This window comes from Anser cygnoides, chromosome 13 (genome assembly GCF_040182565.1).
Source record: "Anser cygnoides isolate HZ-2024a breed goose chromosome 13, Taihu_goose_T2T_genome, whole genome shotgun sequence".
Classification (NCBI taxonomy): domain Eukaryota; kingdom Metazoa; phylum Chordata; class Aves; order Anseriformes; family Anatidae; genus Anser; species Anser cygnoides.
In genome coordinates, this window is record NC_089885.1 from 21,009,034 (window position 1) to 21,025,204 (window position 16,171).

Consider the following 16,171-nt stretch of genomic DNA (forward strand, 5'->3'; position numbering starts at 1 on the left):
TTAGTTTTTATATACCAGAAAACTAAAAATAAGCGGTTTTCATACAGGACCCTGTAGCACCCTCCTGCCAGCCCTCTCGCACACTCAGCCTGAGCTGCTGCATGTCTGTGAGCTCGGGGCAGCGGGTGCAGCCCCCACCGAGAGACAGAGCATGTGCATGGGAGCAGGAGGGCCCCTGCAGCAGGGCTAAGCACGAGTAAAAAAATTAGATATTTATGGAAAGTTGTGGCAGCACTTAGTGAGTTGCAGTATTTCACAATAGGTTATGAAATGTAACAAATATATGCACATACACACACACTCCAATGCTTAAACCCCTGGGGGAAGTGTGTGCCTTGGTGTGCCGGGGCTGCAGCCCTGGCTGGGGTGTCGCAGGCTACCCCGAGGCGCGAGGACCCGCAGGGGACACGCAGCAGAGCCACCGAAAGCTTCAGCAGGTAATGGCCTCCTCTGTTTTCCAGCTCACAACTAAATAGTCTTGTCTTGTTAGCACTGTCCTGGTAATGAAAAACCAATACTGTCCTTGTTTCGTGCATTGCTGCTCTCCAACCTCGGGCGCCGTGCCGTGCCTGCCACCTCTGCTGAGCATTTCTGCGCGCAGCCCCCGGGTAAGGGCAGCGCAGGCAGGGGCAGGGGCAGGGGCAGGGGCAGGGGGCTCCCGAGCCTGCCGGGGGGCTCGGCACCTCCCAGTGGGTCTGCGGGGACCTGCTCCTGGCTGGAGGGCAGAAATGACAAATGCACACTTCTCCAGCCGGTGTGCTGCCTTCAACTGGTGGGTTTTTAAGGTTCAAAGGCTGTTTCTTTTCTCCTCTGCTGCTTAAAATAACAGGGTCAATGTATACACACTCCTCATAATAATGATAATGGGGGCTGCTGGAGAAACGCAGCCTCCAGATGAACTCAAGACACAGACAATCAACTGGAACTCAGGGGTAATTTCGGTTTCTGATCAATCTAAAATCATTTTGACCCAAGGTATAATTTAAAATGTTCCTACCTCGGTTATTATAGCCCCAGGGCACTGTTGGTTGTTTTCGCTCACTCGCCTGCTTGTTCTCTCTCTCTCTGCTTATAAGATCCAAGGAACAGTTTAATGAAAAATGAGTGTGTGGCTGGAGGGGTCAATGGTTAGTCATTCTGGATCCTTTAAAAAAAATCGGGTAGGATTTAGTCGTGTTCTTTAAACAGGGGTTTTCACACTGGAGCAGACTTGCAGAAAGAGAAAAGTGTTTATTCACCAGGCAGCTCTCCTGGCCTTCTTCATCGCTTCTTGTGTCCCAGTTTTCTCTCTGTCACCCCACAGCATCGTGCCCTTGGCCCTGAGGAGGGATCTCCTGGAGGTGCCCACGGTCACTGGCCTGACACCGCCGGTGGCAGCGGAGGTGGCAGCTCCGAGCCACCCCCCTCCAAGCCCAGAGACCGCTGGATTTCCAGGGAATGCACCAAAAATAAAATCCGGCTGAGTGCGGATAAGAGCCAGCCAGGGTGGGACCCCCTCCCCCAGAGCTTCCAGGCATTCCCGCAGGGACAGCAGCCCCCTTTTGGGCCCGGGAGGGATGTTTTGAAGTTGTGGTTTCTCTGCGCCTTGTCCTCTTTCAGCAGCAACAGGGTGAAATCTTTTCTGAGAAATAATCAAACCCCTGGGGCTGTGCCAGAGGACCAGCTGCTCCTCCTGTCCCCCTCCTGCCCCCGCCGGCCCAGACTTTGCGGGGCTGCCTCCCTCCTGATGGAAGGCGCAGCTCGGTGGGAAACGCCAAGGCAAGGTAACGAGGATGTGGCTAACGAGGGAGCCAATAAAGTGAATCAGCACAAAGCGCGCCGGCGGGCTGGAGCTGGGACGCAGCGGATGCTCGGTGGAGGCACGGAGGGTTTAAGGATGTCAGAGCGAGCGGTTGGCAGGATAATTATTGCAGGCAGAAAACAAAAGAGAGTGACAATTTTCCTGTGGATGGATTCAGCCCTCATGCTTCTTAATTCCCATTGAACAAAGAGCTATAATTGTTCTCAATAGCGAGGAGGGGAAGAACCTAATTTCCAATGTGAGTCAGAGAAGCTTTCAAGCAGAGGGTGGGTGGAAACTATTTATAAAGGACCATTAGGGAAAATCTGATTTCGACGCACAGTAAACAGAACACAGAAAAAAAAAAAAAACTATTTATATTTGAGTCTGGAAAGCATGTCCCATGCCGCACAATGTAACGGCGTCCACGATGCAGCCCCTGAATGCTAACACTGAGGGTTCGCCCCTCGGCGCTGCTGAAGGTTGTGGTGTATTTCTGTCCTTCACAGAGCTGGCAGAACAATGCCTTCCTCCCAGGCATGCATTTCAAACAGCAAACAAACAAAACGTGAATATGCTCTGTCCTTTCTGTGTTGCCTTCAGAGAGAAAAAAAAAAAAAAAAAAACAATTGGTTTTGTTTGGCCAAAATTTGCAGAAAGCAAACACCCAAGTGAAGTGCCAAAGTAACTGCAGGACTTGTGCTCCCAGTTCACTCCACATTTGTTTGCACAGATAAACCTGCATCCTTCTGCAGTCAGATTTCATGCAATACCCGCCATTCTCTATTCCCAGCATAGACACACACACACAAACCCCTCTAAAAATAGACTGAAGAAGAGTTAGAATCCAGCCATTGGCTCGTGAGGGCATAGGGTTGTAATTCAGAAGGCTTTCCTTGGAATTAACTGATTCCTGGGGGTCACAGACCTGGATCACGGTGTGCTGGGAGCCCTCTGCTCCTTCAGGGACACCTCCAGCTGACGGCCAGGTGCCACAGTGGCCGCCTAGCACCCTGGAGGCACTAGGGCAGGGTGGTGGGATGTGTGATATATAACTCCAGATATTCTCTCCTAGTGTAACATGTGTCTTCCAGCCAGCGGGAAGCACTTCAGACCCGGGATATTTCTCCATGAAGTCACCCTGCTGAGCCTGGCTAATCCTGCATGCACATTTCTGGGCTGGAAGGGAAAGACGTCACTGCGTAACGTGCTACCAGGAACCGGGATGTGGGCAGCAAAAGTCCTGCTGTCCCAGGTGAGTAAAGCAGCCTCCCTGCTCTCGGTGCCTCAGAGCAGGAATGGGCTTCGTGGGCCCAAACCAAGGCTGAGCAAAGTCGGGAAGGGCTTGGCCAGGATAGCAGGGACACAAAATGAGCCGAATGATAATCTACTGATTAGTCCTGGCTAAGCACAATCTGCTAGATATCAACTTAACAGCTATCTGGCACGTTTCCTCTGCTGCTTTCAGAGCACTTAACCAACAGCTTTAGTGGATTTATTCCTGTTTTATGGGTCGGCCGATGGAAACCAGCGAGCAGAAGTGACCACAGCTCTCCTGCGAGCCTGTCTCCGTGCCAGCAGCCCTTTCTGCCCGCCGCCCTGCCCTCGGTTCTGCCTCTCCCCGTGCTGGTGCTGATGACTGGATGACACGGGCCCCGTCTGCGGAGCAAACCGCAGCTGATGGGATGTCTGCCTCCCCGCCGGCTGGTGCTCCCCCGGCCCGGGCCATGAAAGAGAGAGCTGTTCCCCGCGCGATGTACTTTGTGTGCGTGCAGACCTGATTTATATCTCTTCCAACAAGCTGTTCGTTGCTATCATGAGCCAACAGGACCCATAGGGTGTTACAAGACATATTACATGCAGCCAAGAGCTTTAATCCCCCTGGGGGAGTGATTACAAACAACTACACACGTCCCAGAGTTGCTTAATCACTGTTAAGAAATTTCTTTATAATCTGAGTAAATTACTTTAATTACTTGCAACTACCAATTAGCGTTTGAATGCTTCCACTGAGAAGTTTGCAGGCATTAATCTGCTCCCTTGGAATGTTAAATCACCGGCTGGAAGATGGCTTTCGTCTCGGCAGCAGGCAGCAGGCTGCCGGCCGGAGCGGAGCAGCCAGCCCCTACCCGGCAGGCCCCTCTGCGTTATTTATTTAGTGGCTGGGAAGGGGAGCGCAGCCCTGCCCGAGCCGCAGCAGCTGCAGGAATTTGCCAGGTCGCCTGTGCTGGGAGCAGGAGGCGCCGCGTGGCCCGCGCTGCCCGCGGGGCTGTGCTGGGCAGCACGGAGCTCGCTGCCCGCACGCAGCCCTGGCTCTGACTTAGAGCAACCCTCAGACCTGGAGAAGTCAGCATCTCGGTCTGAGCTTGCTTGTCTGACCGCTTTCTCAACTTCACTGCTATGGAAGAGATTCAAACCACTTTTTTTCTTTGATATTTAGTCCCGGGGTGGCCGCGCTCGTCCTCTTTCTCCCTGCTCATTGCTAGGAGCGTGCTGGTGTGAGGAGCGCGGGCAGGAAACCAAAACGCCCTCTGTGGCACTCCGGAGGCACGGCTGAGGAGCAGCTGCCGCGGCAGCGGGGGGCAGGCGGCCTGGCATCGGCTGAGCGCCGGACCAAGGCTCCCAGGGTCAGGATGCTCCCCGAGCTGCGGGGAGGAGAGGTCGAGGCAAGGGGAGGCTGCAGCCCTGCGGCAGCTGGGGAAGGGCGTCGAGAAGCAAGACGTCACGTTGGGAAAGGCTCCTGCACGGTCAGAGGGCTGAGCGGCAGGAGGGAGGATGGCACAGACTCTGTTTGCCTTCACCTTCTCGTGGGCTGTGCTCTCCTCTGGAAGATGTCGATGAGATCAGGTTCTCCTCACAATGTGAAGCCCACTGAGTCAAACATGTCAGCTCTACAGAGCATCGGAGACCTTGATAACTGCATAAAGGCAGTTTCTGTAATTTATGTTAAGAAAGAAAGAAAGAAAGAAAGAAAGAAAGAAAGAAAGAAAGAAAGAAAGAAAGAAAGAAAGAAAAAGAGAAAGAAAGAAAGAAAGAAAGAAAGAAAGAAAGAAAGAAAGAAAGAAAGAAAGAAAGAAAGAAAGAAAGAAAGAAAGAAAGAAAGAAAGAAAGAAAGAAAGAAAGAAAGAAAGAAAAAGATCACAATGTCTGTGACACTGGTACGCACCAGCCCTGCTACCAAGGTGAAGTTTTGGCTTCCCCCGTTTGAAATGGCACACCCGACACTGACAGGAAATATTTAAGTCCACTGGAGCTGACAAAGACTGATTTCCTGCAGTCCTGAGTTCTGTCATCATTTTTTTGGGATTGGCCAATAGCTTCCCAAATTGCTGGGGAAAGGAACAGGGTGGGAGGCCATAGATGATATCAAGGCAGACAGCGTGATTGCCTAAGCCCTCTTTTCATGGGAACCCAGACTAAAAGTGGAGTTCAGTGCCTAGGGAAGGGGACTAGGAGTCAAAACTGTTTTTTTCTGCTTCCATTTAGCATGACTCATGGTATGTTTTGAGGACAGCTTTCTCGTTTGTGCATTTCAGTTTCCCCATATATACACTAGCCATGTCATCTCCCCATTTTATGAACCACTTTAAGTGCTGGTTCTGGAAGTGGCACCACCAAAGCTACAGGCTTTGTCCACTTGTGTGGCCCATGCCAAGCGCTCCCGTTCTGCAGAGACCAGCTTCTCTTTCAGAAGATGCTTTTCCTCCCCCCGCCCCCACGCAGAGACATGCATACACATACGTCCCAAATGTATGCATTTCGTAGGTGATAAATAAGCGCTGCCAGCCCTGAGTAGGGAGGGCTGTTTTGCTTGTTTGGATTTAAATAAGACTTTGCAGGAGTGATCCATCTGCAAGAGCTTCATGCAAATTCCTTTCTGAGACAGTCCCCAGGCTGAATCACCGATCCCCTGGGCATTTACTGCAGGGGCTCCATCCTGCCCCTGGGACCGGCCACACTGCCTGGCCAGCCCCGCTCCGGCCGGGTCCTGTGGGCGCTGCTGACACCCCTGCAATCCTTCCCGCGGCTTCCCCCTCCTGCCCTGTCGGAGGCGTGTGGAAAACGTCTTGTGGTTGACCAGACGGGGATTTTCGTACACAGCTCGTAAGGTCAGGAGGGTTCTTCCCATGCCCTGAAGGACACGAGCTCTTGCAGGAGGTTTTCCGTTCAACTCCAAACCCTACTCGTCCATCATCTGTGTCCGCGGGCACCTTGCTCAGCTCCCCGAAGGCATTTCTCACCCAAGTGCCGAGTCTGCGCCCTGGGCACTGCTGAGGACCTCCGGATGCACCACGCCGTGTCACCGGCAAGTCAGCGAGCACAGGGCTCTGCATGCTCAGGTACCTTGGGCTGGGTGCTCGCATGTGCCTTTGCAGGGTAGCAGTGGCAGTCCGTGACCAGGAGCACAGCTGCGTGCTGTGTTGTGAAACACCGCCAGGCATTACAGGAAAGTTCAGGTCGCCAGACGGATCCATGTCACTGCAACCAGGGAAGCTCATGGTCAAACTGGAGGAGGCAGCGCCTGATCTTACAGCACACAGCAATGGCAAACTAGCTTCAGTGCTTGGAGCCTTCTTTGTTGCGTCTCTAAGAATGAATATTTTGGATTTTTTGATGATTTTTTTTCCTTTTTCTTGGAGAGAGACAACTATTTGTTTTTTGACATTGAGGAGGGAGCAGCAGTGGCTAGCAGCACGTCAGCCTGACAAGCAGTGTGATCCTCGCTGGAGGATCTGCATGCCAGGCCCCTCAGTTCCTCTTTATGACTCTCAAACCCGTATCACTCAGAGAATGATATTCTTACTTCTTCAAATACACCCCTCAGGGCAGATGTCACCTTCGTATCAGCGTGTGAAGCTGGGGGTGCAGGCACGGAGGCTCACCCACGGCACGCTGCTGTCTCTGACACACCTATACACACACGGAGCTAAATTTACCCCTCGCATATTCCTGAGAAAGACTGAAAGGTCTCAGATGCTATCAAATATAATTCCCTTGCGTGCCCAGGCAGCACACGCACACGTGCACACTTACGCATAACACAGACTTGTGCACTTCTAGACGAACATTTGTGTCGGGGGGGCAGGTCCAAGCCCCCTGCCTGCCCCTGGAAAACTTTCTGCCAGGGGAAAGCATGAATTAGAGGATCTGGGAAGAGCAGGAGCGTGGCCAAGTCCAGGGCCAGGTCTGCAGCTGGCGCCGAGAAGCCCTCTGTGGCCGTCCTCCCTGCGAGCCGGGGCTGCTCAGGCAGGAGCTGGGCTGGGCTGCCCGGTGGCTCGGACTTCAGAGCCCTCGCCCAGGCTGTGTTTATCCGTTGTGATACTTTCACATGAGAAACAAATAAAGGCTGATGATATCTCCTGCAAGAAAAAACCAAGGTTACTCCCCTGACCTGATTAATGCAAATAAACTGAATGGAGTCCTGTCGCCCGGGGCTTGCAAATTTAATATCTGTTAAACTGATTCATTTCATGCTGTTTTAGCCTCTCGCCCTGTGACTGCAATTACCTCTGATGGTCTCTCCAGGCTCCCGGTGCCTGCTCCCCCCAAGCCTCACGTGAAGCACTTTGGGTTGGGTTGGGTTGGGTTGGGTTGCTGTTTGGATTTTTTTCTACTTGTGGTTTAATTTCCTTTGAGTTTATTAATTATGGCTGGGGGCGGGGGGCAGGCAAGTTTAGATAATGCTTCCTCTTTGCACAGAGTGGTACTTCAGCCCTGCGATCCCCCAGTTGTTGGCAGCCCCAGGATGGGCTGGAGGTAGTGGGGCCAGCTGGGGCGGTGGGAGAAGGATGGGGATGGGGATGGGGATGGGGATGGGGACGGGGACGGGGACGGGGACGGGGACGGGGACGGGGATGGGGATGGGGATGGGGATGGGGATGGGGATGGGGATGGGGATGGGGACCCCTTCCTTCCCTGTCCTGCCTGGGAGCTCATCTCCTCTGCATCACTCTCATGGGTTTGCCCTGCATTTCCTGGCTGGCTTCACCTACACAAAGCAACTGCTCGGCAGGAGGCTCAGCAAACGTCTCAAACCATTTGGTCAGAACAGGGGCCTGGGTGCGTGGTGCTGCTCTCATGTGAGATGCTCTGAACCCAGGACCCGGTGCTACCAGCAGTACCCCGCACAAGGCGAGGATCACGCTTTATTCCAACCCCAACCCCAACAAGTAGGATCTGCTTTCATATCTTAGTTGAGCAGCAAAAGCCTGGTGAGAGTAGCAGGTTGGTTTGTTTGGTGGAGGCAGGATTTCTTCCCCCAGCAGCTCTTCAGGAGCTCTAAACCCGCGGGTGAATCCCCAGCCTGGCAGCACTTCTGGCAGTGCAGGGGAGCGGAGGACCAGGGCCGCGTGTGGGTGCATGAGGGTTAAAAGTGGAAGGGAGCAAGCGTGAAAGCGAGCGCGGTGTGAGCATGAAAGATAAATGAGGCTGAGGACGTCAGTCGGGTTTCACTTCACTTTTCATCTAACTCACCAGTGAGGGAGCACTCAGTGAGATTAAAAGGGAGCCCCCTCAGGCGGGCGGGGGGCCGGGTGCGTTCACAGCCCGCCGGCAGCGCACCGCCGCGGGGTGTCACCTCGGCAAGGACTGCGCCGCACGAGGTGCTCCGAGGACCAAGGGCACTGCAGGGCTGGGCCTGCCCAAGCTCTCAATGCCCTGTGTGCCCATTCCCGTGGGACAGGGCGGCAGGAGGCCCTGCCTGGCCCCCCAGCCCAGCGTGGAGCCCCACGGCTCTGCGCACAGCTGGCTGCCGCAGCCCCGGTGTGGGCACAGAAAGGTGATATCGGTGCTCGGCATCCCTGGAGTTTTTCTGAGACGTGTCGCTCCCCGGGAGATGAAAGATGGCCAGATAGCTCCACTTCTCTCTTTCCACCCCTAGGAAGCATTTAGGCTGTGAAAATACAGATAAAAGCTGAAATACCAAGTGCGCTCTCTCAGGGCTGGCAAGCCGGAATGCGAAGCAAATGAACTGATTTACCTCCTTAAACAAGTAAGAACAACTTCATTGCCAAGCCACTGCCATAGCAGCCTCGTTGGGGATGCTGGTGCTGAGCAGCACCATATTTCCCCAGGCCTCCTGCCGTCTCTTTGCTGCCTGCTGCAGGGCCGGGCAGGCTGCTCCCTGTGCCCCGTGTCCCCAGCACCTCGCGCCCAGTGGAGCTGAGCCGGGCACCGCTGCAGGAGGGCATCCACAGCCCCCTGTGTGTGCCCAACCTGTGCCGAGGGTAAGCAGGGCTCCCACCCGCCCCGCTGCCAGCCTGCCTTTCAGCGGTGCAAAACGCATTTTAAAGAGAAGAAAAGCGCACCCGTGAATGGCCCTTTATAATTCATGAGCGGGGCTCCCAACGACAGCTTGCACCCTCTCTGTTTGCTTACATCTTACTTTAAGTCTAGAGCTGTCAAGGGAAGTGAGAAGAGAAGGATGCTGACTTCCCGAGCGTGCACACGCACACACACGTGCATGCTCACACACCCCGTCGCACACCCTTCGGTTTATTTTGCAGTCCTTGTTTAGTTTCAGACACTGGAGCTGCCAATCTCGCCGTGTTTTTAGTGCCTCTGTGCTGAGTCTGTCATGATGCCTTAATGGCTGTATCACCTTGTGAGGCTCTCAGACATCCTTAGCTCCTTTCATCAGCTGTGGGAAACCTGCCAGCCTCTGACAGGTTCTTCCAAACAAATCACAGAGCGATTTCAAGCGGGAGATGTGACCGGCGATCTGGCGAGCGGCCAGGCGCTGGGGCACGCACATCCAGCGGCGCTGGGCACTGAGCACCCCCAGGACACGCAGCAGCCTCCTGCGGCCTCTCCCCGGGGCCGGGCTGCATTTGCCAGGGGCCGTGGTCCCGGAGCCCCAGCTCCATGGTCCCAGAGCCCTGTCTGCTGTGGGCTCGGGATCTGTGGTGAGCCCGCTGGAGTGCTTCTGGAAACAGCGACGGACACGGTATTTCATCATTTTGGGGCCCAGACTGTCTCTCCTGCACCAACAAGGGAACTATTTGTGTGGTTCAAAGACTTATTCATTCTGTTGTGCTTTTTTTTTTTTTTTTTTTTTTTTCCAAACCACCCACTTCAAGTTTTGGGTGAAGGTTCAATTTCATTTTTCTTATTCCCAGCTCATTTGCCCATCCCTAAAACAAACATATTAGAGCAAGCACAGGGGGAGAGGGTATATTAATCAAACCAGAGGGTAGGTGAACTTAATGCAAACAGAGAATGACAATGCACGGAGTATTTGCATAATCCAGTGAGAAAGCTTTCTTCCTGAAAAAGCCAAAGCTACTGGCATAGAGAAGTATGGGTCTGAACAGGAACTCTGGTCCTGAGCAATTGCAGACTTTGGGGGTAATAAATCAGGGATCTGGGTAAAAAATGTAGTGGTTCCAGCATGCTTTCCAAAGTTTGCATTTTGTTTGCTTTGATAGAGGGCCCTATCCTGCCTGCTTTGAAGTTAATGGCCAAGCTCCCTTTGATTGCAGCAGAAACAAGCCCGGGCCTGAAGAACAGGTGCTCGAGTCGGAGTCGCAGCGGAGACCAGGCTCATCAGCAATCAGCGCTGGTTTTATGCAAATGCTGCCAAATGAGGAGAATTGTCTTGCCAGCTGATACAACCAGAACAAAGCCCCAAGCACCAGCAGAGGGTAACGTATGCAATTTCAGGGCTAAGAAGTCCAGGGAGAGATTTAATAGCAGTTGGCATTTTACAAAGGAAATAGCTATTCCTGCACAGGGATGATTAGAGGTATATATTAAAGCGCGGTTTTTTAGGAGCGCGCTGGCTGGCACTCCCCACTTCTGGGTGACCTTGGTCAAGTTGTTTCACCTTGCTCCTGCTTGGTTTTCTGCTGAGCTCCTTCCTCAGCGGGATAATTCTCCCTGCTTCACAGATGGGAAGTGGCTGCATTTGTTGATATTTGTGGGCAGTTTGACTTTCCCTAAGACAATATATTAGAGGAAGGGGAGGCAAATATTGGTCCAAACGGGATCCTGGCCTGGCAGGGGATGCAGGACATGTAAGGCTGTGTCCACCTGTGCCAGTTGCTGCTGGGGTGAGGAGGATGCAGAAAATGTCAAGGAGGAAGCAGCAGGAGTCACACACAATTGGTGCTGAAGGATTTGGGTCTGTTTAGTCTGGGGAGGTCTGAGACAACGGTCTTTAAATACATAAAATGAGTCTGAAGAAGAGAGGGAGTAGATTGTCCTATCCGTCATGGACCTGTAAATAATGGACTTGGGTGACAGCAAGGGAAAGTCAGGTTAGACACTGGAAAAAGCCTTGTAACGGGGGTGCTAGCACAGCCCAGGGAGGACAGGTCTGCACCCGGGGATGAGCCAGGAGGAGGGAATCAGACGGCATTAAACCACGCTGGGCCTGCAGCTCCGCAGCCACCGGGGCTGTGTCCCGGGGACGGCGCAGGGCAGCGGAGGAGCTCCGCTGGCGTGCGATAGATGGATGGAGCCAAACCCGAGCCCGGCTCCCAGCACTGCCCCCGTTTTCTGCGTGCGGACCGAAGGCAGGGCTCACGCGGGAGCCGCGGCACATGCCTGAGCACAGAGCTGGAGGCAGCTGCCCGTCCGGCCCACAGTAAGGCACAAGTGGGTAATACCATATGTTTCCTTCCCCTGTAATTTTATGGCTGAAGGTATTTGATCAGACTGGTTGTTCACTAACCATCTGTCCCCTGCACAAATACAGCTGATTCTTGTTATAACTCTCTGATGGCGAATGCCCTTCTCCGGCGCGGCAGGAGCGCGCTCAGGTTAACTGCGTCCCAGCCATTTCGGAAAATGCTTCTCGTTTTAAGAGCCGGGGCTGTCACGCATGCACATGAATGGCAGCCGATGTCTGTGCTGATTACAGTGGGAGGATATTTAAAGCCCATTCTGCAAATCAGTGCCTTGGATACTAATATAAGTAACTTAAAAAAAAAAAAAAAAAAAACAGAAAGAAAGGAAAGCGAGGAGATAAAAACCCCGTCATTTACATTTCTAAGGAATATGAAATTGTGCTTTTGAAAAAAAGCAATTTGTAAACTTTAGATAGCAGCAAATTCCTTGTTTTTTGGATACAATACCAGCTTTGCATATGCACTGAAAGAAAGAGGGAGAGAAAATAACCCTGAAGCATCCTGCCCACTGCATTAGCTTTTAAAATAAAACCCATTTATATATAAATGTTGGCTTTTTTCCCAGTCTCTGTAGAAAAGCTTTTCTATATTAAATGCTACAATGAATTAAATTAACCATAATGATTTCTTTGTGAATGGAAACCCTTTTTCCTGTGTGACATGTTTTTGATCATTTTTTTTTCCCGGTTACAACAAGCCGTACTCCTATCAAGCCGAGGATTTTGTTTGTTCTGCTATTTGCACAATGCAATACAATTATTATTTGCACTTTTTGTTCTTAAGAAAAATAAATCACAGCTCCTCGGCAGGCCGTCTCCGCGCAGAGCCCTTTGCCAGAGCCACTCTGGCCGGTCGGTGGCGGGGCCGGGACAGGTCCCTCAGCCCCAGGATTCAGAAGCTGAGAAGGAGCCGCCTGAGGGAGGGGGAGATCACCGCCTTCTTGTTCCCCCTCTGCACCCCAACAGCAGAAACCGTTCACCTGCAGCTCCCGGCCGCTTCTTCCCCCCTGTTCTCCTTGCAGGCCCTCGGCACAGCTCCAGCTTCTATTTCTGCTGTGACGCTGTGCTGCCCTGCGGCACGGGGCTGTGCTCCCCCCGTCCCTCACCACCCCTGCTCGTGGGGCACCCCACGGCCGTGTGCCTGTGCTGGGCAGGCAGGGGGGGCCGGCACGTCGCTGGGACGGGAAATTAGGTCACGGTTCTGGTTGGAGTGTGCTGGACGGCGTCCCATTTATTCAGGACTTCTCCTAACAAGTGACTGGCTTGTATGTTCCCCCCACCTCATTTGGCTGTCTTTTTTTATTAGTATTTTTAATCATTTCTCCTTTCACCCACCTCTTTTTCCTCGAAAAACGAGGGGCAGGGGGCAGGCCCAGGGAAAGCTGGAGAAGTCTCCCTGTGCTCGGCCAAGGCTGATACGGGAAAGCTTGGCCATCCCACGGGCTGCTCTGTTGCAATCATCTGAGCAGGGCAAAGGGCTTCAAAAGTCAGTTCAGAGCAGCAAAAGAAAGGAAAGTCCCCTTCCGTGTCCATCTGCCCATTCATCCCAGTCAAAGCCATCTCGTGCCCCCTCTGGCAGATCCGTGGAGTTAGCACGAAGCCAGCCAGTGATCTGCAGTTTCCCTTGCTGGATCTTAGCTGCGGTGTCCAGAGCCCCAAACCCCAACCAGCAAAGCCTGGAAGATGTTAGGATCATGGCCCATCTGGGGGCTGCTGGGCTCCACCACCCCGTGCCTGGGGGGAGCAGCAGGCAGCACGGGCACGGCGTCTCCCCGCTCTAACCAGGTGCTCCTGCAAAACCGCCCCCTTTTGCAGCCTGTGCACGGTCTGCATCCAGCTCGGGTCAGAAACAATTTCAGCTCAGCAAGGATCACTGGAAGGATTCGTTTTCCCTGACACCCAGCCCTGATTTACTTGTGCTGGATTTGGTCCCACCACCCCGCCCCAAGCCCCTTGAGCAACCCCTCTCCTCTCCCGCTGTGTCCTCGGATGTTCTCGGGCAGCGACAGAGCCCCGTCCCCTGAGCCGCCCTCCACCCAGCCACAGGGGCTGGCCTGACAAATAAAGCAAAAATCAGCCAAAGCTGGAGGCATTTCCAATTGTTTGCTTTGTGATCTGGCACCCAGTGTGGAAGTGTCTCTTACTTGGGAAGGGCAGAAAGAATTGGGTGCAGAGGTGCTGCCGTCCCCCCACGTGCTGCTTGTGCGCCGCTGCTCCGCTGAAACACCGAGCTCGAACAAATGATATGTCACTGCGAAATCCGGGTTTCCTAGGTAATATTTTATCTCTCATCTGAGTGATCAGCATAATGAATGTTTTTGTTCTTGCATAAATGGCACCTGAAAGAAACCCCATTTAGCAGAGAATTACCAAATTCAGAGAAAATGCCTGACACTGAGAATCCCCTCAGGACTTTCCCTGCGGATGGGATTGGCCAACGTTCCTGGAAGGACAGACTTTCCAGCTCGTGCTGGAGTAATAAGGTAATTGTGGAATGAGTAAGAAACGGTTGCATCAGTTCCCTGGGGAAGCTGTGCATAGATGGGAATATTTTCGGTCTGGGGTCAGCGTTTCTGCTGCCATTCACAAAATCAGCGTGAACGTGCAGAGGTGGGTACGGATCCTCCCTCAGAGGGGGGAAGAGGAGGGAAATAGATTCTCCTGGATTTCAAATACATTTAAGGGAGGGATAGATCTGACATGAGCTGCAGGTCCTTAAAATTATTTCTTACCTCACTGCCAGAAGTGAAAACCCAGGCAGGGGCTTGCTGGCCGTGGTTCCCAGGGCAGGGCCAGACCGTCCTGGTGCTGTGCCTGCGGGGGACCCGGGCAGGGCTCACCGCAACTCTGCCCCCCTGCCCACCTGGTGGAGCCGCGTGGGGAGCGAGCAGACGTGCACCAGCCACTGGGTGGTTACAGCGAGGGTGGTCACCCTTCCATGGACAAAATAGGCCAAATTTGCCGTGAGAAATAAATAAAAAGTAAATAAAGAAAAATAAATAATTAAATAAAGCTCTCTCGCACTCACTGGAGCTTGGGAAATGCTTTGCAGGGAGACAGGCAGGCAGGGGAAACATCTTGCCACGGCAAACAGGGTTGCATCACCAGGCTGGAGGGGGAAGGCAGACCGTGCCCACGTGTCCTGGGGCTGGCCCTGGGCCTGGGGCAGCTTGGAGGACCAAACACACCCTGCTTCACACACACTTGTCACTCTGGCCACCACCGACCTGGACTTTCCGTGAACCCAGCCGCAGCGTGTAACGTTACAGGAGATTTCTGCAGCTCCCCCAAACCTGCTCGTGCCCTGAGCTAAGGCAGAAGTAGGTCCCTGCCTAAATTCAGCAGCAGGGCTGCGAAAAAAACAGTGAGATTATGGCTATTTGCTATGAGACTGCGGCACTGCACTGTCCTCAGAGCTTTAATTTAGATGATTTAGGGTCCTTTTATTTAGGTTTAGCCCATTTACAATTGTAAAGAGGCTGTGAACCAAGTCGCTGGTCTTTGAACGTATCGACAGAGCTGATCAATTGCCTACTTCGAGGGGCATGATGTGGTTAGGCAGGAAAAAAAACATCTTTTTTCCATCCTAATTAGGTGCTCCATTCGGCTCTGCAGGCACACGTGTTTCCAGCGGCAGGGGTGACATTTCCAGCTCACCAGGGCGACGCCGAGGGAAGCAGAGCACACTGAGAGCTGGGGGCGGGCACGGGACCTGAACACAGCCCCATTGCCGTCGCATCCCACACGGGTAAATGCAGCACCCCGTTAAGCTGGGTGCTCACACCAGCAAACCCCAGCCCGCGTTTCACCCGGCTGCAGCCCCACGAAGCAGCACGAGGCCGGGCAGTGCTGCCAACAAGGGGGCTCCGCGCCCCGCACAGCCCCAGCCGTGCCTGCCCTGCTGCGGGGGGCTGCTGGGGATGGGGACAGGGAGATGAAAGCACAGGGAAGGGGCTGGGAGCTCCCGTGTGCGCTGGGACCTGACCTGGAAAGCGGCAGGAAGGAATTGGTGCATCAGCAAACAGCCAAAAATAATCACGCACCCGAGGAACGCCTGAGCAGCGAGAATGCAAAGCGCTTCACATGCGAAGACTGGAGGCAAAAATACCCACATTAGCAAATCAGGGCCATTATTCTCCCCCTCTCCCTCCCCCCAGCCTGTCTTCACATCGCCTTTAATTAATTCGGCTGCTGTTAGAAGCGGGCCACGGAGACCCCCTGGCCTGCCAGGCTGTGTGAGCAGCCCGCAGGCAGCAGCAGGCGGCAGAGGTGCGGTGTGGGCACCTCGGGGCAGCTTTCGGCTGCTCCAGCCACCGCTGCCAGGGTCACGGTGCGGACCCAGCACTTTTGTCACCCTTGGTGCTGTCAGCCTGGGAGCCAGACACACACCTGGGAGAGTTTCATCAGTTCCTCCTTCTGATCAGTCTTAAATATGAAATGTTGATCTGAGCTGAGTGCTAACAGCCTTCCCACTGCTAGTCAGGAGCAACCAGAGTCCTGCTCCCAGCTGGACAGATTTCAGGGATCTGTCTTCATCTGCTCTGCAATCCCACCGCCCAGAGCTCCCAGTGTTTTACCATGGGAGAAAACAAAACCTTTAGCAGTGAGTGGTCCTCCAGACACCCCCACACTCTGGGGATCAGAACTCACATGCCAGTGAGAGCCCCTAGATTGAAGCCTGGGCAGAGGCTGGCAGAAGAGGAGGTGGTTTTGTGGGGCTGGGATCAGATGTTGCATTGGCTTTGGGATTTAGAAATCTTCAG

At 53.6% G+C, this 16,171-nt stretch overlaps 2 long non-coding RNA genes across 3 annotated transcripts in view; one reads left to right on the forward strand and one right to left on the reverse strand.

The window, feature by feature from the left end:
- The first annotated feature begins 273 nt into the window (after positions 1–273).
- On the forward strand, positions 274–4,914 carry LOC125184829 (uncharacterized). Of its 2 annotated transcripts, none has more exons than XR_007169316.2 (3): positions 274–437; positions 2,856–3,035; positions 3,249–4,914. It is a non-coding gene; the product is annotated as an uncharacterized lncRNA (long non-coding RNA). The 2 variants fall into 2 exon arrangements; XR_007169319.2 differs by having other exon boundaries at positions 2,875–3,035.
- Positions 2,185–16,171, reverse strand: part of LOC125184830 (uncharacterized) — a 45,018-nt gene continuing 31,031 nt past the window's right edge. Inside the window, exon 5 of the long non-coding RNA XR_010834807.1 lies at positions 2,185–2,377. This is a non-coding gene — a long non-coding RNA (uncharacterized lncRNA). The remainder of the gene's footprint in view (positions 2,378–16,171) is intronic.